The 24,605-nt window shown below is 39.4% G+C and overlaps 1 long non-coding RNA gene across 5 annotated transcripts in view; it reads left to right on the top strand.

Annotated features, from left to right (window-relative positions):
* Positions 1-24,605, top strand: part of LOC109552483 (uncharacterized) — an 85,501-nt gene that overhangs the window by 47,993 nt on the left and 12,903 nt on the right. For 2 of the 5 annotated variants that reach the window (XR_012329287.1, XR_012329289.1), the window contains 2 exons: positions 11,185-11,388; positions 20,283-20,450. This is a non-coding gene — a long non-coding RNA (uncharacterized lncRNA). Of the gene's footprint in view, positions 1-5,878; positions 8,123-11,184; positions 11,389-20,282; positions 20,451-21,737; positions 22,045-24,605 lie in introns of those variants that run through there. The other 3 variants (XR_012329288.1, XR_012329291.1, XR_012329290.1) reach the window with 3 other exon arrangements.

Below are 24,605 nucleotides of genomic sequence, written 5' to 3'. Positions count from 1 at the left end.
CGTTTCTGCGTGATTCCCCGTATCCCTGTAATAACCCTCTCTTTTCCTTACCTTATTTTAATGGGTTATTGTTTCTTGCAACCTTTACCCTAAGGTACCTCTTCTTCCACGAACTCCCCAACCTCACCCTCAGTGATCTCATCCACTTCTTCTTTTTAGTTTAAAATGTTTTTATTCAATGTAATACATGCATGCAGTTAAGAAATAAAAGCGTACCAAAGGCTTATAGCGATAAGTAGAAGACCCTATGCCCACCCCTTTCCAGCAGTCACTCTTCGAAGTGTTTCTTAAGGTGTTTACATCAGTCATTTAAAAGAATAGGATTATCCTGCTATTTCTTTTTTTTTTTTTTTTTTTTTTTGCGGTATGCGGGCCTCTCACTGTTGCGGCCTCTCCCGTTGCGGAACACAGGCTCCGGACGCGCAGGCTCAGCGGCCATGGCTCACGGGCCCAGCCGCTCCGCGGCATGTGGGATCTTCCCGGACCGGGGCACGAACCCGTGTCCCCTGCATCGGCAGGCGGACTCTCAACCACTGCGCCACCAGGGAAGCCCCTGCTATTTCTTTTTCTTTTGGTAAAATATACGTTGCACGAGATTTACCATTTTAAGTAATTTTAAGTGTACAGTGGCATTAAGTACATTCACATGGTTGTACAATCATCAGCATTATCCAGCTACAGAAGTTTTTCATCATCTCAGACTGAAATTCTGTATCCATTAAACAATAACTTCTCATTCCCTTCCTCGCCAGCCCCTGGTAACCACTGTTCTAGGTCTTGTCACTATGAGCTTGACTATTCGAGGTACATCATATAAATGGAATCGAACAATATTTGTCCTCTGGTGTCTGGCTTATTTCACTTAGCAAACGTCTTCAAGGGTTGTCTGAGTTGTTATATATATATATATATATATATATATATATATCACAATTTCATTCCTTTTTAAGGATGAATAATATTGTATTTTATACACACACACACAACATCATATTTTGTTTATCCATTCATTCATTGATGGACATTTGAGCTGTTTCCACCTTTGGCTATTACAAACATGCTGCTATGAACACAAGTGTATAATATCTGTTTGAGTCTCTGCTGTCATTTTTTTGCGTATATGCCCAGAAATGGAATTGCTGGATCATATGGTAATTCTGTGTTTGCTTTTTTTGAGGAACCTCCATGCCGTTTTCCACATTCTGCTATTTCTTGTCAAACACTTTTTAAACATCATCTACTGCCTTTGTATTATGGTAGCTGAGGATCCATCCACTTTTGAAGTATTCTGCAGCCCTTGTGTGCTGATGACTTCCCATCTACATTTCCAGCCCTGGCTTTCCCCTGAGCTTCAGGCTTATATTACCCAAATGCTTGCTGGACATCTCCGTGTGGGTGTTAAGCCCAGAGTATCCAAAGCATAATTAAAATGCTTCCTCCTGCCCCTACCCCAAACTTCCTTTTCGTCTGGTTATTATACTGCCCCTACATCAGTGAATGTCACCCATGTCTACCCAGTTACTCAAACAAGAAACCTGCAGGTTATCACAAACTGCCGCTGGACCTTACCATCCAATGGATCACCAAGGCCTGCTGATTTGACCTCTGAAATATTTCTTGTCTCCATTCTCTTTTCTTCTTCCTCACTGTCGCTGCCCTAGTTTAGATGTTCATCCTCTAGTGATGGAACCACTTGCCGCAGTCTCCTCCTAACTCATCTCCCTGCCTCCATACTTGCCCCCGTTTAATTCTGTTGCAAACTGATCTCAGTCAGTTTAGTCTCTCACACCGTCAGGTGCTTTCCAGTGAAGATCAGTAGATTCCAATGACTAGAGATAGCTGTGAGTTGTAGTTCTCATTCCTCACAATCTCCATACCAGGTGGTATGTTCCACTGAAAACAGGACTTTGACCCAATTCTGCCAAGCACACATTTATTAGCAGTTAGACATAGTCCTGCCACCTGTCCTCATAAGATCCATGAAGCCCCACGCAGGAAAGGTTCACCTGAAGCACATTTAACAATTCTCCAGCAGTAGCATTTTACCTAAACTTCTGGTCAGATCAGGCAACAGACTCATCCATTAAGTGTCAGGAGGCAGGACCCAATGGATTCCTAGACCTAGAATGCCACTCTGGGATCACCAGTGTTTTAGGCCCCATTCATGCACGGGCAGACAAAAGTGTCAGTCCATAAATCTGGAACACTGTTTATTTAACCAGTGAAAGTTTGTTTCTATATATATTTTTTTAACATCTTTATTGGAGTATAATTGCTTTACAATGGTGTGCTACTTTCTGCTTTATAACAAAGTGAATCAGCTATACATATACAGATATCCCCATATCTCTTCCCTCTTGTGTCTCCCTCCCACCTTCCCTCCCTATCCCACCCCTCTAGGTGGTCACAAAGCACGGAGCTGATCTCCCTGTGCTATGCGGCTGCTTCCCACTAGCTATATATTTTACGTTTGGTAGTGTATATGTGTCCATGCCACTCTGCCACTTTGTCCCAGCTTACCCTTCCCCCTCTTCATGTCCTCAAGTCCATTCTCTACATCTGCGTCTTTATTCCTGTCCTGCCCCTAGGTTCTTCAGAAGCAATTTTTTTTTTTTAGATTCCATATATATGTGTCAACATACGGTATTTGTCTTTCTCTTTCTGACTTACTTCACTCTGTATGACAGACTCTAGGTCCATCCACCTCACTACAAATAACTCAATTTCGTTCCTTTTTATGGCTGAGTAATATTCCATTGTATATATGTGCCACATCTTCTTTATCCATTCATCTGTCGATGGACACTTAGGTTGCTTCCATGTCCTGGCTATTGTAAATAGAGCTGCAATGAACATTGTGGTACATGACTCTTTTTGAATTATGGTTTTCTCACAGTAATATCCACTACAGAAATGAGCAAACCCTCTACTGCAGATTTAGGTAGACTGGTTGAAGCTTTCCAGTAGCTGCATCTGGAGTGCGGACTCATAATGAGAGTCTTCCAGGTGCACACTAAGCACTGCTAGAGTGTGTTCCTCTTTGAGATGCTTCAGATATTAACTGTCCCTAGAGTATATGTATGTATGTTCATGTACACATATAGGTGTGTGTGTGTCTCACACTGTCTGTGATGAGTTTTTGTTTGTGTTTGTTTGTTTGTTTTTTGGCCGGGACGCATGCAGCATCTTAGTTCCCGGACCAGGGATCGAACCCTCACCCCCTGCAGTGGAGGCACGCAGTATTAACCACTGGACCGCCAGGGAAGTCCCTGTGCTGAGTGTTTTTAAAGTGTTTTTAAAATTTCAGGCTATATAACAAATCTCCCCTCCCATGTACATCTGTCCATATTGTTCCCCTGCATAAAACCCTTCTCTTTCATGGTTCCCTGTTGCCTATAAAATCAAGTCCACACTCCTTCAAGTGACATACAAGGCCTTGTCAGACCTGCCCCTTACCACTTTCTCTTCTGCACTTTACACTGTAGTCTAGAATTACCAAGCTGCTTTTAGTGAAGCCCCACCAATGATGCTCTCCCCACCTGCCTAGCCCACCTTTCCCACTTTCCTTCCCCTGGCTAACTCTTACTTATCCTCTATGACTCAATTCAGGCATCAGCCCTTTCAAGAAGCCTTCCCTGGAACCTGATTCAGAGTTAAGCTTGTTTATTTTATTTAACATATGAATAGCACTTATTATGTGCCAGGAACTATTCTAAGTCCTTTTCATCCTAATGACAACTCTATGAATTAGGTTCTATTATTATCCCTCTTTTCAAATGAGGAAACTGAGGCACATAGAGGTTTAACTTGTCCAAATTCACATAATTGATAAGTGGCAAAGTCACACTTCAAACCCAGGCTGTCTGGCTCCAGAGTCTGTGCTTACAGAAATCCGTATGCTATGCTCTGTATTTCCATAGCACGGTACGCATACCTCTGTCTCATCATTTAGCATAACAGTTTGAAATTCTTTCTTTGGGTATGTGTCTGCTGCTTCGCCATCAGGGTATTAAAGCTCAGTAGTCTCTGAAGTATGGTATAGTGGTTAGATCATGAAGTTTGGAATTAGACATACCTGGGGTTAAGTCCCACCTCTGCTCTGTACTAGCTGTGTAACCTTAGGCAAATTATTTAACCTTTCTATGCTTCCTTTTCCTTATGTGTGAAGTGGGAATACGAATACCTCACAGGGCAATGGAAAGAATGAAATGAGATGATGTATCTAAAGCACTTAGCAGTGGGTCTGACAGTAAAAAACGAAGCAAAACAAAAAAGTCTTGGTAATGCTTGACTATCACAACTAGTTATTATTACCTCTGCGTCTCTAGCAACTACCACAGTGCTTGGAAAATAGACATTTGAGAAATACTTGTTGAACTGAACTATTGTGGAAACCTTCAGACTGACGTAGATATCTAAAGTATATCTTAGTGTGTACGACTTCAGAAATGGTCCCCTGGACTTAAGCAGGATGTGCCACCTCACTTTGCTGGGGCGCCCATAAGAGTTTTACCTCCGAAGGGTAGATAGCCCTGGAGCTCTCCAGTCATATAACTAATAAGCATATCATTCTGGTCCTTGCAGCCGTTAGTTTTACTATAGCTAAAGCTCAAATAGGATAGCTCATCAGTTTGAAGTGAGTCTTGTTATCCCAAGTCATCTCATCATCCTTCAAAATGAAAGAGAACTCCATTTAGTTTCCTTTTCTTAGAACAAGGGCTTCGGAACTCCCCAGGGCTATCCATTCTCATAGGACCTCTGACCTTTTCAGTCAGAGATGCAAATTTCCTTCCCAGTATCCCAGAGCTTTGATCCCTTCTGTTACAGATTTCACTTGTCAAATGAATGAAAAATACAGTTATCAGACATACTCAAGTCACCTTTGGATAATGTTGTGACAGAAAATGTCTCAGGTATCAATTAAGTACCCATCTTTTTGCACCCAAGGACAGTAGAAGATGCTACTTGAAAAGCTAAAATAAACATATATGTCACATCCAGGTAATAATACACGCCCCCATCCCCAGAATACTAAGGGAATGGAAGCTCCTAAGGCAGAATCTTTTGGTTAACTTAGGGCTAAGGAGAAACCTCATTTGGGTTCAGGTGGCCAATCTTTCTACAGTATCTGAACCCACTCTCCTCCATAAAGGAGGACAGTCTAACGACCACCGATTCTTTCTTCCATGCGGATCTTGCAAGATCTCTAGGCCAATCACTTCTCAGAATTTTAAGTAGAGAGACAAAGTGGAAGAAATTAATCTGAATTCATATTGTTGATGAAAAAAAAATCAATAGTCTATGAACGGAATGGAAAATTTTATTCAAGCCAACCTGAGGATTATAACCTGGGAGATTGTCTCTCGGAGAGCTCTGAGAACTGTTCTGCCCATTAGAGGTCAAAGCACAGTTATATCCATTTTTGAGACAAAGGGTTATACATCAGACGTATTGATAGTTTACACAATTCAGATCTGCATGTACAAAGTCGTGGGTCATTGTGACCCCTTACAGGGTTAAGAAGGAACGTTATCCCCTAAGGAGTTACCGGGTAGTGTGTCATTGTGGCCTCTTACAAGATTAAAGAGGGATGTTGTCTCCTAAGAAGGGATCTTGCTGGTACCAGGAGAACATTGCTCTTCATGGTTGAGCAGGTGTTTCTGCCTTTGGGGAGGTCTGGTTGGTGGATAATGCAGATACACAGTGCACACTGGAGGGGAGGGAGGAGGCCAGAGGGTAGAGAAAAATTTTATGTTTACATTTTTCTTGACTTACAATGTGAATTTTTATTTCATCAGTATTAATCCTGGTCATAGCCTATAATCTGGCAGTTTGATTAAACCTCTGATTGTTATGTTGTCATTTTTCTCTTTTTTAGAAGAACCCCACCACCTAACACACAAAAACGTCCAACTTGCTGAAGGTTCTGGATTCTCAAGTGCTAAGGGAATAATGACTGGAGTGTGGGTTGGTCAGGAGAGGCTGCCTGGAGAAGGTCTCCAGCCGGATGGTGAAGGGCTGGTAGAGTTTCGATGGCAAGGGCTTCCCCGAGTTGAGGAAGAGGGCTTGGGCACGAGCCAGAGCACACAGCGCCTGTAATAAGCTAGAGGCGAGGCTAGAGCTTTCATGCTTAGAGCAAAGCCTGGAATTCCCCTCTCTTTTTCTGTCCAGGTGGTCAGAAATAAACCACAGAGGTTCCAGAAACACAGAGATCGGAAATGTTCACTCTAGGAAAGTGCACTGGGCCAGAAGTGAAGAGCTACGATCTCTGATCCTGGTTCTACCACCGATTTGTCCCATAATGGTGGGCAGTTCGTGTAAACCTTTTTTAGACCATTTTCTTGCCAGTTAGACAGAGATAGATATATGATCAGACTACCACACGGAGCTGGTGGGAGGATTCAGTGAAAGCTTACAAATACCCATCAAATGTAAGTTACTGAGATACTATTATTAAAATGTACTAGTGCAGACACTACTACAGGTCTTCCTTCCATTCTCTTTGGCCTCTTTAGCCAACACTCAACATGAATTTCACGAGAGGTTGTTGGTTGCCTTTCTAAAAACATATTTAACCAGTTTCTTCAAAATTTGAAGGTCGAAATTCTAAACTTTGTAACAATCTAAAAAGGAATTTAAGGCAATCTTATGACACTGTTCCGGAGGTTCCAGGCTTCCTCTTATAATGCATGGAAGGTTTTCAAGCAACTGTTCTCTTTGACTAGCCCAGAAAAATCCTCCTTCCTTCATGTCCTTGAATCTAGCCTGCATATCTGAGCGAATTCTGATTATAGTTTATACAGTATAACATTGGTGCCCAAGGGCCATTCCCTTAGCCATTCCCTTTACACCTGTGTTGAATGAAGGGGTTCAAATCTGTGTGTTAACATATGACTTTAATTGGAGACTGAAGATGACCACTTGTTAATAATTTGGCATATGAATCATTTAAAAAACAGAACACTTCTGGTGAAGAGAGGTGCTAGAATTCATCCTCATCCCCTCCTCCTGAATGTGTATTTTACCTAAAATCACACAGATTTTCTGAACAAGTTTACCAGTGTGCTATAACATAATTGCAATATTATACCAGAAGCATTATCAATGCTAAGTACTCTCCAGTTTAGAATGCATGAATAAATTCTCTAAAACTCTTGAGAAGAGTATCCATTTTCCCAGCTAAATAATCTTTAAGTTCAAAAGGTAAAATGAATATTTCTTCTTATATGAAATATGGCTTCATGGGAGTAGAGTTTTGATAAGCATTTGTGAACTCCCTGCTGGTAGATTTAAAAACCTCCTTGGCAATCGCATGGCAACTAAGGATACAATGTCCCCTTCTACCTAGGGGCCAAGACATGGTGTTTGCAGAATTATGTATCCATTAAGGTAACATTAGCTCTGTCAGTTTCAACATTTGGCATCCAAGGTCACCCTGGATGCTGGCAACCAGCCAGTAGATGGGAAAAGAGAAAGAGTAGAGAAGGCATGTGAGCTTCTTAGACTGGCCTCAATGTCACCCACACCCCTTCCACCAACATTCCGTGGGAGAAGATTTGTCAGAAAGGCCCCACCTAGATGCACAGGGAACTGAGAAATGGTAGTTCCTGTCTACAGAGCCACTTCCCAACCACAACTCAAGCATGATGGAAGGGCAATACAGATATTTGGAGGCTAGCTAAGTGACTTTGTCGCAGTTGTACTGTGGCAGTTACTAATTTCTTGTCTCAGCTCCAAACCTCCAGACCCTGCTTTGTGATGCTGGCAGTAGGGCACTACAAACCACGTTTCTGCTTTGTTGGCTGACTCTATGTTAGGTTCTGCTAACAGGGGGCAGTAGAGGGAGACAGCAAAGCTGGAGAAGGAAGAGACTTCCTCCTACCTGTTTGCTTACCATGAGTTTTCCTGTCTGCTTGTGGTTCCTGTATCACCACAGCCTTGGGTTGTCACCCTGGAAACAGCAGTGCCTTCCTATAGCATCAGCTGAATCTGGTTGCAGTTTTTCCGCCATTTGGACGAATCAGCTTCATTGTGTCTGCTGAGAGACACCACCAACCACCTTGTGCCTCCCTCTTCAGAAATCTGGGTCCAGCACCACAGGGACCTTCCTCCAAGCTCAGAGGTCTCAGTACCAGTTGGCAAGTGCCCCCTTTTCAGAAGTCTGAGGTTTAGCTCCAGGGACCCCGTCTCCCAAGTTTTAGTAATTCAACCACTTCTCTCCCCCTGCCCCCTGCCGCCTGCCCTGCTGCCTAAGGGTAATAGCTGCTTCCTGCAGTTTTTACCTTTGTGAAACCTTAGAGAAGCCCTAGCCAATAAAAATATAATGTGAATACTAGTCTTTAATTCTCTAGTAGCCACATTTTAAAAAAGTAAAAAGAAATGGTGAAATTAATTTTAATGATCTATTGTGTATAACCCAATCTGATCTGCTTTCATTTTAGCATATGATCACTATAAAAATTATTGAGATATTTTTATATGAAGTCTTTGAAGTCTGGTGTGTATTTTACACTTACAGCACATTTCAATTTGGAGGGTAAATTTCACCAGAAATACTTGATCTGCCTTAGATTTCATAAAATTTAGAGTTGAAAATATAGATTCACCAGCTCACGTTGTTCCAAACATACATAATTCTAATAACTGAATTGAGTATCAATTTGTAACTTTTTATTTGGAAAAAACTGTGCACTCACAAGAAGTTGCAAAAAATACTACAGAGAGGTTCTATGTACCTACCACCCGGCTTCCCCCATTAGTGACATCTTCCATGATTTTAGTCATTGTCAAAACCAGAAAATTAATTGGCACAACACAGTTAAGTAGATTACAGACCCTAATCAGATTTCCCCAGTTTTTATATGCACTTACTTCTTGGTATGTCTTTGTGATTATATGGCATTTTATTGCTTGTACAGATCTGTATAACCACTTCACCACCACAGTCAAGAGACAGAACTCTTCCATCCCTACAAAGGATATTCCTCATGCTGCCCCTTTATTGTTACTTCTCCCCTCCCCTACACTGAGCCCCTGGCAACCACTTATATGTTCTCCATCTCTACAATTTTGTCCCAGGGTAATGGAAATAAAAACAAAAATAAAAAAATGGGACCTAATTAAACTCAAAAGCTTTTGCACTGCAAAGGAAACCATAACCAAAACAAAAAGGCAAGCCACAGATTGGGAGAAAATATTTGCAAATGACGTGACCGACAAGGGATTAGTCTCCAGAATTTACAAACAGCTCATGCAGCTCAATATCATCAAAACAAACAACCCAATCAAAAAATGGGCAGAAGACCTAAATAGACATTTCTCCAAAAAAGACATACAGGTGGCCAAGAGGCACATGAATAGACATTCAGCATCGTTAATTATTAGAGAATTGCAAATTAAAATTACAATGAGATATCACCTCACACCAGTCAAAATGGCTATCATCAAAAAATCCACGAACAATAAATGCTGGAGAGGGTGTGGAGAGAAGGGAACCCTCCTACACTGTTGGTGGGAATGTAAATTGGTGCTGCCACTATGGAGAACAGTATGGAGGTTCCTTAAAAAACTAAAAATAGAGCTACCATATGATCCTGCAACCCACTCCTGGGCATATATCCAGAGAAAACCATAATTCAAAAAGTTACATGCACCCCGATGTTCATTGCAGCACTATTTACAATAGCCAAGACATGGAAGCAACCTAGATGTCCATTGACAGAGGAATGGATAAAGAAGATGTGGCACATATATACAATGGAATATTACTCAGCCATTAAAAAGAATGAAATAATGCCATTTGCAGCAACATGGATGGACCTAGAGATTGTCATACTGCGTGAAGTAAGTCAGACAGAGAAAGAGAAATATATGATATCACTTATAAATGGAATCTAAAGAGAAATGATACAAATGAACTTATAAAACAGAAACAGACTCACAGATCTAGAGAAGGAACTTAGGGTCACCGGGGGGAAGGGTGGGGAGAAGAGATAGTTAGGGAGTCTGGGATTGACATGTACACACTGCTGTATCTAAAGTGGATAACCAACAAGGACCTACTGTATAGCACAGGGAACTCCGCTCAATATTATGTAACAACCTAAGCGGGATAAGAATTTGAAAAAGAATAGAGACATGTATATGTATAACTGAATTACTTTGCTGTACACCTGAAACTATCACAACATTGTTAATCAACTATAATATAAAATTTAAAAAAATAAATAATTCCTTAAGAAAAAGAATGTTATATAAATGTCATCCTATAGTATGTAATGTTTTGAAATTGGCTTTTCTTTTTTCACTCAGCATAATGCCCTTAAGAGCCATCCAAGTTGTTGGGTATATCAGTGGTTTGTTCCTTCTTATTGCTGAATAATATTCCATAGTATGGATGTACCACAATGTGTTTAACCACTCACCCGTTGAAGGACATTTGGTTTGTTTTCAGGTTTCAAGTTGTGTGAGCATTTGAGTATAGGTTTCTGTGTGGGCCTAAGTTTTCATTTCTCTGGGATAAATGCCCAGGAGTGTGATTGCTGGGTCGTAGGTAACTCTGTGTTTAATTGTCAGAATGATTTCCAGAGTGGCTGTACCGTGTTTCATTCTGACCAACAGTGATAACACGATCCAGTTTATCGGCATCCCTATCAACATTTGGTGTTATCAGTGCTTAATTTTAACCATTTGAATAGGTATATAGTCTCATCTCAGTGTGTTCTTATTTGTGTTTGCCCAACGACTAGTGATGTTGGACATCTTTTCATGCATTTATTTGCCATCTGTATATCATCTCTGGTGAAGTATCTGTTCAAGTCTTTTCCCATTAAAAATTTGGGTGGTTGGTTTCTTACAGTTGAGTTTTAAGAGTTCTTGATATATTCTGTAGACAAATCCTTTGTTAGAGATGTGATCTGCAAATATATTCTCCCAGTCCATAGTTTGTCTTTTTATCCTCTTAACAGGGTTTTTCACAGAGCAAAACTTTTTCATCCTAAGGAAGTTCAATTTAGTGATTTTTTTCTTTTATGTATTGTGCTTTTAGTGTCATGTGTAAGAATTCTTCACCTAACCCTAGGTCATGAATATTTTCTGCTATGTTTCATTCTAAAATTTTATAATTTTACATTTAAATCTGTGATCCAATTTGAGTCTTTTTTTTTTTTTTTTTTTTTTTTGCAGTACACGGGCCTCTCACTGTTGTGGCCTCTCCCGTTGCGGAGCACAGGCTCCAGACGCGCAGGCTCAGCGGCCATGGCTCACGGGCCCAGCCGCTCCGCGGCATGCGGGATGTTCCCGGACTGGGGCACGAACCCGTGTCCCCTGCATCGGCAGGCGGACTCTCAACCACTGCGCCACCAGGGAAGCCCCTGGGTCAATTTTTATGTAAGTTATGAGGTTTTGGTCTAGGTTTATTATATTATACTTCTGCCTATGGATGTCCAATTTTACCAGCACCATTTATTGAAAAAAATAACCATGTTTCTGGGGTCCCATAACCATCGAGGTTCAATGGTTCACTGGATGGACTCACAAGACTCAATAGCAGGCTTTACTCGCAGCTAAGGTTTATTACATCAAAGGATACAGACCAAAAGTGATAGGAAAGATATATGCATTCAGTAGAGTTCAGAGAGGTCATCTGAACCATCTGAAGCCACACAAGGATGTGCTTTCTCTCTATCAGTGAACTACAGGTGTGGAATAACTTTGCCCAGGGAAGCCCGTTCAAGACTCAGGATCTGCGGCTTTTCTGTGTAGGGGAACAGCTCTGTCATGGCAGTCTGGTGAAATTGATCACATAGGCAAAGGCTTGACCTGTATTTATCTGAGTCTTAGCAGAACTCCTTGTGATCCACTTGGAACACAAGAGGCTGGGAGGCACTTTTTGTTTTGTGGTCACGCCTTTCCGGTATGTAGGACAGGGAGCATGGGTTGCTGGTACATTGGCTACTCTTCCTTTCGTTCTCCGTGTAAGTAATAATCTGAATCCCAAAAGGGCTCATTGTGTTTTTATTGGCCATAGGCATCAGACCTTAGTCTTTCCTCACGCTCCACTGAATTGCTTTTTCATCTTTATAAAAAATCAGTGGATATATTTATGTGAGTCAATTCTTTTCAACAGCTTTGTTGGGGTATAACTGACATACAGTAAACTGCACATGTTCAAAGCATATAATTAAGTTTTGACATATGTATACACCTATGAAACCATCAGCCCAGTCAAGATGGTGAACATACCGCAAAGTTCCCAAGTGCCCTCTGTAATCCCTCCTTCCCCTCTGTCTCCAGGCAATCACTGATCTGTTTTCTGTCATTTTAGGTTAGTTTGCATTTTTTAGAATTTATATTTGAATCATACATTGACTCATACATCTTTTTTCCAGCTTCCTTTGTTGAGCATAATTATTTTGAGATTCACCCATGTTGTTGCATATATCAATAGTTCATTCCTTATTTTTTTTGCTGAGTAATATTTCACTGTGTGGGTATATATACAACTAATTGGTTACCCATACACCTGTTGATGGATGTTTGGATTTCCAGTTTTTAGCTATTGCAAGTAAAGCTTTTATGAACATTTGTGTACAAGACTTTCTATGGATAATGTTTTCTTTTCTCTTGGGTAAATATCTATGAGAGGAGTGGCTGAATCATTTCATAGGTGTATGTTAAACTTTTTAAAAAACTACCAAACTGTTTTACAAAGTGGTACCGTTTATATTACTGCCAGCCATGTGATAGAGTTCCAGTTTATTGGCATCCTCAGCAACACTTGCTATGACAATTCTTTTTAATTTTACCCATTCAAATTGATGTGTAGTGCTTTTTATTTTGGTTTTACCTTGCATTTACCTAACGATCAGTGATGTTGAAACTCTTTTCATGTGCTTATTTGCCATCTGAATATCTTCTTTGGTGAAGTGTCTATTCACATCTTTTGCCCATTTTATATTGATTGGGTTGTCTATTTTTATTTTTGAGTTTTTAGAGTATTTTATATATTCTGGATACAAATCCTTTATCAGATATATGCTTTGCAAACATTTTCTTCCAGTCTATGAATTGTCATTCTCATTATCTTAACAGTGTTTTTCAAAGAACAAAAGTTTTTAATTTTTGTGAAGTCTAACTTATCAATTTGTTTTTAATGGCTTATGCTTTTGGTGTCATATCTAAGAAATCATTGCGTAACCCAAGGTCATGAGATTTTTCTCCTAAATTTTCTTCAAGAAATTTTGCAGTTTTAGTTTTTGTATTTAATACTGTGATCCATTTTGTGTATGGTGCAAGATATTAATCCAAGTTATTTTTTGCATATGAATATCTAGTATTTCCAGGACCATTTTCTGAAAAGGTTATTCTTTTTCTAATGAACTGCCTTTACACCTTTGTAAAAAAAAAAATCAGTTGTCTATATTTGTGTGAGTATATTTCTGGGCTCTCTGTTCTCTTCCATTAATATATTTTTCTGTTTGGACATCAGTCCCACACTGTCTTGATTATAGTGTAGCTTTATAATACTTTTTTTTTTTTTTTTTTTGCTGCACCACGCACATGGCTTGCAGGATCTTGGTTCCCTGATCAGGGATTGAACCCGGGCCCCGCCAGTGAAAGTGCCAAGTCCTAACCACTGGACTGCCAGGGAATTTCCTATAATACCTCTCAAAATCAGGTAGTGTTAACCTCCCAAATGTGTTCTTCTCTCAAAGTTGCTTTGACAGTTCTAGGTCATTTGCATTTACATATGAATTTTAGAATCAGCTTGTGATTTTCTATAAAAATTCCTGCTGGGAATTTGAAAGGGATTATATTGAATTTGTAAATCAATTTGGGAAGAATTGTTATCTCAACAATATTGAGTCTTCTGACCCATGAATAAGGTATAAATATCACTATTTAGATTTTATTTAATTTCTCCCAGCAAAGCTTTATAGTTTTCAGCATACAGGTCTTGCACATCTTTTCTTGACCAAATGCTTTGGCCAGAACCTCTAGTACAGTGCTGAATATAAAGAGTGAGAATGGACATCTTGATTTGTTACTGATCTTCTTATAGGAAAAGCACTCAGTCTTTCACCATTAAGTATGATGTTAGGTATAGGTTCTTCATAGATGCTTTTTATCAGGTTGATGAAGTTCCCTTCTATTCCTAGTTTGCTGAGAGTTATTATCAGTAATGGATGAAAGAGCTGTGAAGTGAAAGCTTTGGACCTCACCCTACCTTAGTCAGAATTGTTCTGTTTTATGTTTTATGTGTGGATATTCTCTGTGAACTTTGTTTGCAAAATGAATTCAACTCCTAATAAGAAAAAAAAGTTTGAATAACACTACTTTATACAATGAGTAAACATATTAGTCAGGGTACTCCAGAGAAACAGAACCAGTAGGACAGATAGATGATAGATAGATAGATAGATAGATAGATAGATAGATAGATGGATGATAGATGTGTGTGTGTGTATATAATATAATATAATGAGGAATTGGTTCACAATATTACGGAAGTGAGAAGTCCCAAGATCTGCCATCTGCAAACTGGAGACCCAGGAAAGCCAGTGGTATAATTCTTAGAGAATGGATGAATTCCAGTCCAATTCTGGAGGCCTGACAACCAGGTAAGCCAATGGTGTAAAATCTCACTACAAGGAAAGAAGATCAATGTCCCAGCTCATTCAGGCAGACAAGAAGCAAAACGGGCGAATTCTTCATTCCACCTTGTGTTCTATTCAGGTCCTCAATGGATTGGATGATGCCTACGTTGGGGAGGGCAGTCTACTTTACTGAGTCCACCAATTCAAATGCTCATCTCATCCGGAAACACCCTCATAGACACACCCAGAAACGATGTTTAATCTGGGCACCCTTTAGCCCAGTCAAGTTGACACATAAGTTAACCACCACAGTAAGTTGTTGAAAAATTGAATATAAATTTAACTTTTTATTTTCCAATGAACTAGAAACACATAGGGAAATCTTTTGAAAGAATATTCCTGCATTCTTTGTAAAATCTAGAGGATTCCTAGGCCATGCTTGAAAACGCTGATTCTGGGAATTCCCTGGCGGTCCAGTGGTTAGGACTCCGCACTTTCACCGCCAAGGGCGCAGGTTCAATCCCTGGTCGGGGAGCTAAGATCCTGCAATACGTGCGGTGTGGCCAAAAAAACAAAACAAAACGAAACAAATGCTGATTCTGCAGCCTCTTAGAAGAAGTAGAGTTGTAAGACTGAGAGGGAACTTTCCAGAGAAGACTGATCTAACCTGCCCCCAGGGATAGTAGTAGTGCTGGGGAGAAGGTGTGGCGGGTCTAGAGAAGGACATTTTCCCATTTCTCTCACTGTTCTATATCTTAGCAACAAGGCATAAGTTCTGCACAGCCTTGGATTCCCTTGGGATTACAGACTGTTTGAGGGCAGGAACTGTATTACTTTCTTTTCTGTAGCTCCTTCAGCTGTCTCTCACAGTTCTTTAAACATCTCATGTGCTAAATGAGTAAATAAATGATAGGTGGGCAGATATCTTTTCCTTCCTACCATCTCTTGCCCCTTACTTTTTGAGCTCACTTGGCCCAGCTCTAGACAGACTTGTGAAGCAGATCAAGTTTGTCTTCGGTGCCCTTTGCCCACCACGAGTTCCTGTCTCCTGAGTGCCCAGTGTGTCCTCCTACTCATGATTGTTTCACTCTCAAATCCCAGAAAGGCCTGTTCTTCACAGGCAGCATCCCATGCCTCATCTGAGCTTCCTCGTTATGTGTCCTGTCTTGCTTTCTTTAACGATTCCAGAGTTAGGGTCAGGCCACCTAGCGGATGAGGACTACAGAGAAGAGAGCCTTCAAACTCTTGCCTCAGCATACAACTAGGGTATCCAGAGCACTTTCCTCCCTCTCTCGTCATCTCCAAGCACCGAGCCCACCCATGGTGGACAGTGCTTAACCCACCTCCCAAGCCCCCTTTCCCCTCTCTGAGGACAATTTTGTGTGATCCTGGGGTAGTTTGGTTTTTAAGGGCAGATAAGCCACAAAACGAGAGAAAGCCCTTCTTGGATCGCCACGTGTCCCACTGCTCAGTGTTCAAAGCTACTGTTTTCCAAGTTGATATATTGAGAAAAGTATAAGCTTCTGCCAGAGCATCCACTTCTCTCCATGTGTGGGGTATCCTGTCCTACCTTGGCTCATAGGAAATAAAGGAAACCAACTATTTTGCTTCAATTAGGGAGAATCAGTATTAAGGATTGACTCCTTACTCTGTTAAACAAATCATCATCATGTGCCCACCATATACAAATAGACTATGACAACAGGGACTTCCTTAGATATTGGTTTGTTTTCTGTTTACTCCATCAGCAAAATTCTTCAGGGAAACTTGAAGAACTGTAAATGGCTCACTAACAAAAGCAAACAACACGCAAACATTTAAAATTAGGCAACGTTCAAACTGCCATCCACACGTTTCCAGGTTTCATTTAAAAGCAAAACCAACTTGAGTACCAGGTGTGAACTTAAAAGTAATAGGATTGTTATCTTCTAAAAATAAACCTGAGAGGGTGTACCCATCCGAAGACATAATCTCCCAGTTAGTGTAGCCATCTTGAGAGCCCGAGCCCTTTTTCTATTGGTGTGGCCACAACTACTTGTCTTTTGGGACTAAAATTAGACCTCATCTCCTCCTCCAGGGAGCCGGCCCTCACCCTCAAGTCTGGGTTTGATGCTCTTCTTCTGGGCTCCCTGAGCATCCTGTGCTTACATCTATCAAAGCACCTATCACACTGGATTGTGTGTCTCCCTTATCTGAAGGTAGGGAAGATGTCTTGTTTGACTTTGTATCCCTGGGGCCAAGCAGTTGCTCAGTAAATGTTTGTTAACTGAAAAAAGTCTCTGCATCATATTCTTGGACCATCTTCAACGATAGCAAATCTTTCTTCTTTTGCTGGAGAATGTGATTTTTGGCAAACAGATGTTATTAGGAAACATGTTGGGCAAATCAGGTATTCATCAAACTCAATAACACTGTCTATTTAAAAATGAGCTGTGATCACAATGTATTGACTACTTTTCTTCTGCGATTCATAAACTGACTCTGAAAACAATTCCGAAGAAGGAATTGCAAAAGGTTTTGAGCAATAGAAGCTTCCCAGGGCAATATCTTTGAAAGGCTACTCTGGAACTGGACTGCATGGGTTCCAGTCCTGCCTCTGCAGCTAAGTTAGCTGTATCGTCTTGGACAAGTTACTCAACCTGTTGTTTCCTCGTTTGTAAAATGGGGATAGTACCTCCCACGTAGAGTCATTGTGAGGATTAGTTGAGTTAATCACATCAAGTGCTTAGAATATAGGGCCCGGTACATAGTAAGTGCTCACTAAGAGTTGTTATTATCATTGTTATCTTTATGATCATTTGAGGCACTGTATTAGAAAATATTAGAGATAATACTTTTTTTAAAAAGGCCTATCCCTTCCCTCAGGAAGTTCACAGTCTAATGGGAAATACAGACATGTAATTTATGTTATCATACAACTTGATGGGTGCTTTCAGAAATGCCAACTGTCATGATGGCAGGAACAGCTGACATGGGGAAGGGTCTAGTATCGAGAGCATCTCAGTACAGTTCTGTAAGCACCAAATGCCCTCCACTCCATTCAGAACATTGTGTCCTGAGAATAGAAGTGTCAGCACGACCAGTTATTGATGTTCATGGTAGTGATGAGAACAGAAGGACCTGAGAGTAGAGATCACACTTTTTTACTAAAATACCTCCATTTTTTTAAAAAACAAAGGAATGGTATGCGGTGTCAGTTCCTGTGAAAGTATTCAGTGCTCCTTACTTCACTCCGAATAGGAACCTGTCTGGACAGAGAATTCATAGACTCTATCATCAATATGTCTCTCTGTTTAAAACAAAAATGGGTTCCAGTTTCAAAAATTAAGATACAGTGTTGCTCTGATCCTGAAAGAATGGAATAATCCTGAAGGATTTGCCATTTTACCAAGAGGGTTTAGAGGTTTACTATGGATTAGAATTGCACCAAAATTTAAGAATAGTAACTTTAAATAATGATATAATTTACACTTGGGGATGCATTGTCTCATTATTGTGTCATTTCTTTTACTGTGCAGAAATTAGTTTTTTCAATTAAAATATTGGTTGCCTTTTTTTAAACCAGAGTTTCCCTCTTTCAGAAATAGTTATAAAAATGACAGTTTATGTTGCAATCAGTTATTTTGTATGATTCAGGAAGAAACACTTTAAAAATAACTTTGTAATAAAGACAGAAAACTGTTTCTTTACAATTGTGATTCATCATAATTACTTTTGAACATTTGGTAAATCCTATTTTGGGTAATTTTTAAGAAGTACTTTAAAACTCTTTCAGAGTCTGTTTAAGGCCCTCCTTTATGAATTCTGCAAAAGCTTCACTTTGCGAAGAAAATGGGCTTGAGGTAATAATAAGCATAATGTGAGACAATGTGGTTATATGTGTTCCTGCCCTCTCCTCATCTTTTCAGTTTCCCTTCTGAGAAGTTGAAAGTCACGGGATTATTTTGGGGAATTAAAGTAATTGCAAACAGCAACAGCATGGGCCTGCAACCTTTCCACCATGGCATGTTCTGTGCTTCTGGGCCCAAGGGGCAAGCAAGAGGTGCCAATTCTTAAGAGACCTGTGATGGAGCCACAGACGTGTTTTCTTAAGAAAGGGAGAGAGAATACGGCAGTGGTAACTGGAGCCGAGTGCTATACTTGGCATTTGTTCCAGGTTTGCTTAGTTGAACTGAATTTCCTGCTTATGGACAAGATACCATTCCGAGTTGTACAGAACAAGCACACAGCTGTCATCTTCGTCTTGCCCCAAAGGCTATTAACAGTTGGTCCTAAAGTGAAGGAATTTATTCTGTTATATGGATCATGAGTAGAGCAATCATAAAGTGTACTGATGTTGGGAAGGAAATCTGCATTCTGAGCATGTGTACGATTAACACCCTTATTGGACACTAATAATGCTGAGAGTTTCCAACCTCACCTGGAACTTCCTAAGGATTGTGAAAATGAATTTTTCACCACTACAGCTACTATAATCCCTGGTGCACCTCTTTTTTTAAAAACATTTCATTTATTTAACTATAGTTGATCTACAGTATTGTGTTAGTTTTAGGTGTACAGCTTCAGATTCTTTTCCATTATAGGTTATTACAAGATATTTAATATAGTTCCCTGTGCTATACAGTAAATCCTTGTTTATCTATTTTATATACAATGATGTGTATCTGCTAATCCCATACTCCTAATTTATCCCTCCCCCTCCCCTTTCCCCTTTGGTAACCATAGGTTTGTTTTCTATGTCTTTGAGTCCATTTCCGTTTGTAAATAAGTTGATTTGTATTAATTTTTTAGATTCCACATATAAGTGATATTATATAATATTTGTCTTTCTCTGCCTGACTTCTTTCACTTAGTATGATAATCTCTAGGTCCATCCATGTTGCTGCAAATGGTGATATTTCATTCTTTCTTACAGCTGAGTAATATTCCATTGTATATGTGTGTGTGCATCTGTGTGCGTGTGTGTGTGTGTGTGTGTACACACATATGCACCACGTCTTCTTCATCCATTCCTCTGTCGATGAACACTTAGGTGTCCATGTCTTTGCTATTGTGAGTAGTGCTGCTATAAATATAGGCGCGCGTGTATCTTTTCGAATTAGGGTTTTGCTCTTTTCCGGATATATGCTCAGGAGTGGGATTGCTGGATCATATGGTAACTCTATTTTTAGTTTTTTAAGGAACCTCCAGACTGTTTTCCATAGTGGCTGTACCAGTTTACATTCCCACCATAGTGTAGGAGGGTTCCCTTTTCTCCACACCCTCTCCAGCATTTATTATTTATAGACCTTTTGATGATGGCCATTCTGACTGGTGTGAGGTGTTACCTCATTGTAGTTTCGATTTGCATTTCTCTAATAGTTAATGATGTTGAGCATCTTTTCATGTGCCTCTTGGCCATCTGTATGTCTTCTTTGGAGAAATCTCTATCTAGGTTGGACTTAGTGACTTGATTCTAATGCGTAGAATATGACAAAGGTGTTGGGCTGTTGGGATGGGACTTCTGTGATTAAGCTACAAAAGATTGTGACTTCCGTACTGCTGGCACTCTCTCTTGCCCTCTTACTTACTCTGATGAAGCTTGATGCCGTGTTGCGAGATGCTCTGTAGGGAGACCCACATGCCAGAGACTCAAGGAGGCCTGCAGCCAACAGCTTATGAGGAACTGAATCCTTTGTCCAACAGTCTGTGAAAAATGGAATCCTGCCAACAACCATGTGACTGAACTTGGAAGCAGACCCTTCCCAGTAGAGCCTTCGGATGAGGTGACATCCCTGGCCAGCGCCTTCACTGCGGGCTTGCGAGAGGCCCTGAAGCAGAAGACCCAGCTAAGCCACGCCTGGATTCCTGAAAGTATGTTTTAAGCAGCTAAGTTTTGGGGGTAATTTATTATACTACACAATAACTAATACACCTTCCAAGAGGTAACCACTACCCTAGATGTGCTATCATTCCCATACATGTCTTTATATGTATGCTACATTTATATGTATCATTCCCATGTATGCCTACACACACACACACACACACACACACGTACAATCACTATATATATATATATATATATATATGTATAGTAATTGTATTACATGTTCTTAAAATCCATATAAATGATATTATAGTATTTGTATCCTTCTGGAATTAGAGTTTCCTTGATTCGTTTTTCCACCGCCACCATTCCATCTTTGCCTCTCTAGGTCTTTCTCTGTGTCTCAGCCTCTGTGAGTTCTAGGCTGCACCCCAGCCCAACCCTTTCTGTCCTGTTCCGTTTACCTGCAGTAGTCCCAAATTGGTGACTTAAGCCTGGTCCCACCTTAGGTGAAGCCCAGCTTCTTCCCATATGGCTCTCTAAACCAAAATGTTGCTCTTCAACATTACATGGGCCTCTAGGCCAACCTGGATCGTCACTGGGGTTTTCTTTGATAATGGTGCTTTTTAGAGCAGTATGCATCTAAAAGTTTCACGTGCATAGGAATTTCCTGGGAACCTTGTTAAAATGTGACTATGAAGGTCCGGGGAGGGCCTGAGATTCTGCATATCCACAAAGCTTTCAGGTGTTGCTCATGCCGTTGATACACAGACCCCATATTTAGTAACAAGATTCCAGAGGCTAGATGTCTATCTCTCTCTTTACGAAAATTGTTTTAACTTGACATTTTAATTTTTTTTAATTTTTATTTATTTATTTATTAACATCTTTATTGGAGTATAATTGCCTTACAATGGTGTGTTAGTTTCTGCTTTATTATATTAGATACCAATAAAGGAATTCAAAATAGGCTTACCCAGTGATAGAAAGTGATGGCTTTCAAAGGTAAGGTGGGCCAAAACAAAACCAAATAATATAAGGAAAGACTTTACTTGGTGTTATTTACCAGTGAGAAATCTGTTCATACTTAAGCTTATTTACTGAAAGTAAACTTTTATTTTTAACTTGAACAAATGCTGACAAATATATATGTAGAAGGTAGGATAAAAGTTGGATATCAGTGGGTATCACTTTTTGGGAGATGAACTCTGGAGTGATATCAGTGTTGATAAAATTCCCCTGGGCTTCTAAAAAACAAAAAACCTAAAGAATGAAGAACAGATTCTTTCTTTTTTCCTCCATCCTTTTCTTTCTACTCCTCCCAACTACAGAATAAAATAAGAGAAAATGAACAATTATACAACATTAACCTGCACCAGTGACTTTCTAAATCTAAGAAAATAGTCTTATGTGTGTATATACTATATCTCAACAAGGAGAGAAGAACAATACATTTTCTTTTTGTAACTTGGAACCTTGTGTATCTGATGGATTCGACCACCTGATGACCGCACCAGCCTTGTCTCTGTTGCCCAACACCACAAATGCTTGCCCCACCCCTCCTTTGATCCTCTCATTCTCTCTTTCTTTCTTTTTGGAGAGGCCATTCTGAGATTTAAATAAAGCTTTCTACTGATACTTAAGACTTTGCACAATTTCCATTCGACCAAGTAACAGAGACTGGATTTACCCTCTTACTTACTTACCCAAAAAACAGGACAAAATGTATAAGCTCTACCTGACTTGGCTCCCTGAACTCTGAGATTGGTGTCCGCAACCCAGGGAGTCTTCCAAGCTCTGCCTCAGCTCCCCTTCCCCATGTCCTATCCTGGAAACTTTCTGAAGGCACTAAGTTGGGTCAAATCTTCCACCTTAAGACGCTGGGAAAAGAAGGGCAAACTAAACCTAAAGCAAGCCAGAAGGAAATGATAAAGATCAGAGTGGAAATTATTGGACTAGATAATAGAAAAAACAATCAAGAAAATCAGTGAAACCAAAAGCTGGTTCTTGGAAAAGATCAACAAAATTGGCAAAACTTTAGTTAGATTGACTAAGAAAAAAAGAAGACTCAAATTTCTAGAATCAGAAATGAAAGAGGGGATATTACTACTGACTTTACAGGAATAAAAAAGGATTATGTGGGAATTCTGTGAACAATTATATACCAATAAATTAGATGAAATGGACAAATTCCTAGAGAGACACAAACTACTGAAATTGACTCAAGAAGAAAAAAAACAGTATGAATAGATCTATAACAAGTGACAAGCCTGAATTAGTAATTTTAAACAAAACTGCCCACAAAGAAAACCCCAGGTCCAGACGGTTCACCACTGAATTCTAACAAACATTTAAAGAACTAATACTAACTCTTCTCTTCACCAACTCTTCCAAAAATAGAAGAGGCTGGAACACTTCCCAGTTCATTCTATGGGGCTAATATTACCCTCATACCAAAACCAAAGACATCACAAGGAAAGAAAACTACAGATTATTATCTCTTATGAACATAGGTGCAAAAATCCTTAGCAAAGTGAATCCAACAACATATAAAAAGAATTATGCACTATGAGAAGTGGGATTTATCCTAGGAATAAGCAGTCTGTTTAACATCTGAAAGTAAGTTAATGTAATACCTCATAATAATTGAATAAAAAACAAAATCACATGATCATCTCAATAGATGCAAAAAAGCATTTGACAAAATCCAACAACCTTTCATGACAGAAACACTCAACAAACTAGGGATGGAAGAGAACTTCCTCAACTTAACAAAGGACTTCTATGAAAAACCCACAGCTAACATCATACTTAATGGTGAAAGCATAGGTGCTTTATACCCTTAAAATTAGGAACAAAACAATCTCTGCAGCCCAACATTTTATTGGAGTTCTATCCAGGGCACTTAGGCCACAGAAAGAAATAAAAGACATCCACACTGGAAAGGGAAAAGTAAAATTATCTCTATTTGCAGATGACATGATCTTGTATGTAGAAAATCTCAAGGAATCCACAAAGAAAACAAAACACCCATTATAACTAATTAAAAAGTTCAGCAAGGTTGCAGAATACAGGATCAATATACAATAATCAATTGTGGATCTGTATACTTAACAATGAACAATCCAAGAAGATTACAAAAGCAATTCCATTTACAGTAGCATCGAAAAGAATAAAATACTTAGGAATAAAGCTAAATGAAGGAGTGTAAAACTTATACTCTGAAAATTACAAGACACTGTTGAAAGAAATTAATGATCTAAATGGAACACATTCCATGCTCATGAATTGGAAGGCTTCATATTGTTAAGATGGTAATACTTCCCAAATTGATCTATGATTTGATGCAATCCCTATAAGAATCTCAGCTGGCTTCTCTTTAGAAAATGGCAAGCTGATTGTAAAATTCATATAGAATTGTAAGTGACCCAGAATAGCCAAAGCAATCTTGAAAAAGAAGAACAAAGGAGGAGGATTCTCACTTCCCAATTTCAAAATTTACTACAAAGCAATGATAGTCAAGACAGTGTGGAAATGGCATAGAGATAGACATATAAATCAATGGAATAAAATTGAGACTCCAGAAATAAACCCATGTGTCTATGGTCAACTGATTTTTGACAAGAGTGCCAAGTTCATTCAATGGTGAAAGAATAGTTATTTCAAAAAATAATGCTGAGACGACTGGATAACCACATGTAAAAGAATGAAGTTGGACCATGCCCCACACCATATACAAAAATCAACTTTAAATTGATCAAAAACTTAAATATAAGAGCTAAAACTATAAAACTCTTATAAGAAAACATAGGGGTAAATCTTCATGACCTTAGATTTGGCAAAGGTTTCTTATTTATGGCACCAAAAGGATGAAAAACAAAAGAGAAAAATAGATAAATTGGACCTCATCAAAATAGAACACTTTTGTGCTTCAAAGGACATTCATGAAAGTGCAAAGACAGCCCACAGGATGGGAGAAAATATTTGCAAATCATTAATCTGATGAGAGGATTGTATCTAGACTATATAAAGAATTTTTACAACTTGATAATAAAAACATAAATAACCCAATTAAAAAATGGGCAAAGGATATGAAATGATTATTTCCCCAAGGAAGATATACAAAATGGCCAATAAGCATATGAAAAGTTTCTCAACATCATCAGGGAAATGCAAATCAAAACCACAATGAACTTCAT

This window comes from Tursiops truncatus, chromosome X, assembly GCF_011762595.2.
Source record: "Tursiops truncatus isolate mTurTru1 chromosome X, mTurTru1.mat.Y, whole genome shotgun sequence".
Classification (NCBI taxonomy): Eukaryota; Metazoa; Chordata; class Mammalia; order Artiodactyla; family Delphinidae; genus Tursiops; species Tursiops truncatus.
This window is presented reverse-complemented; position numbering and strand designations above follow the sequence as displayed.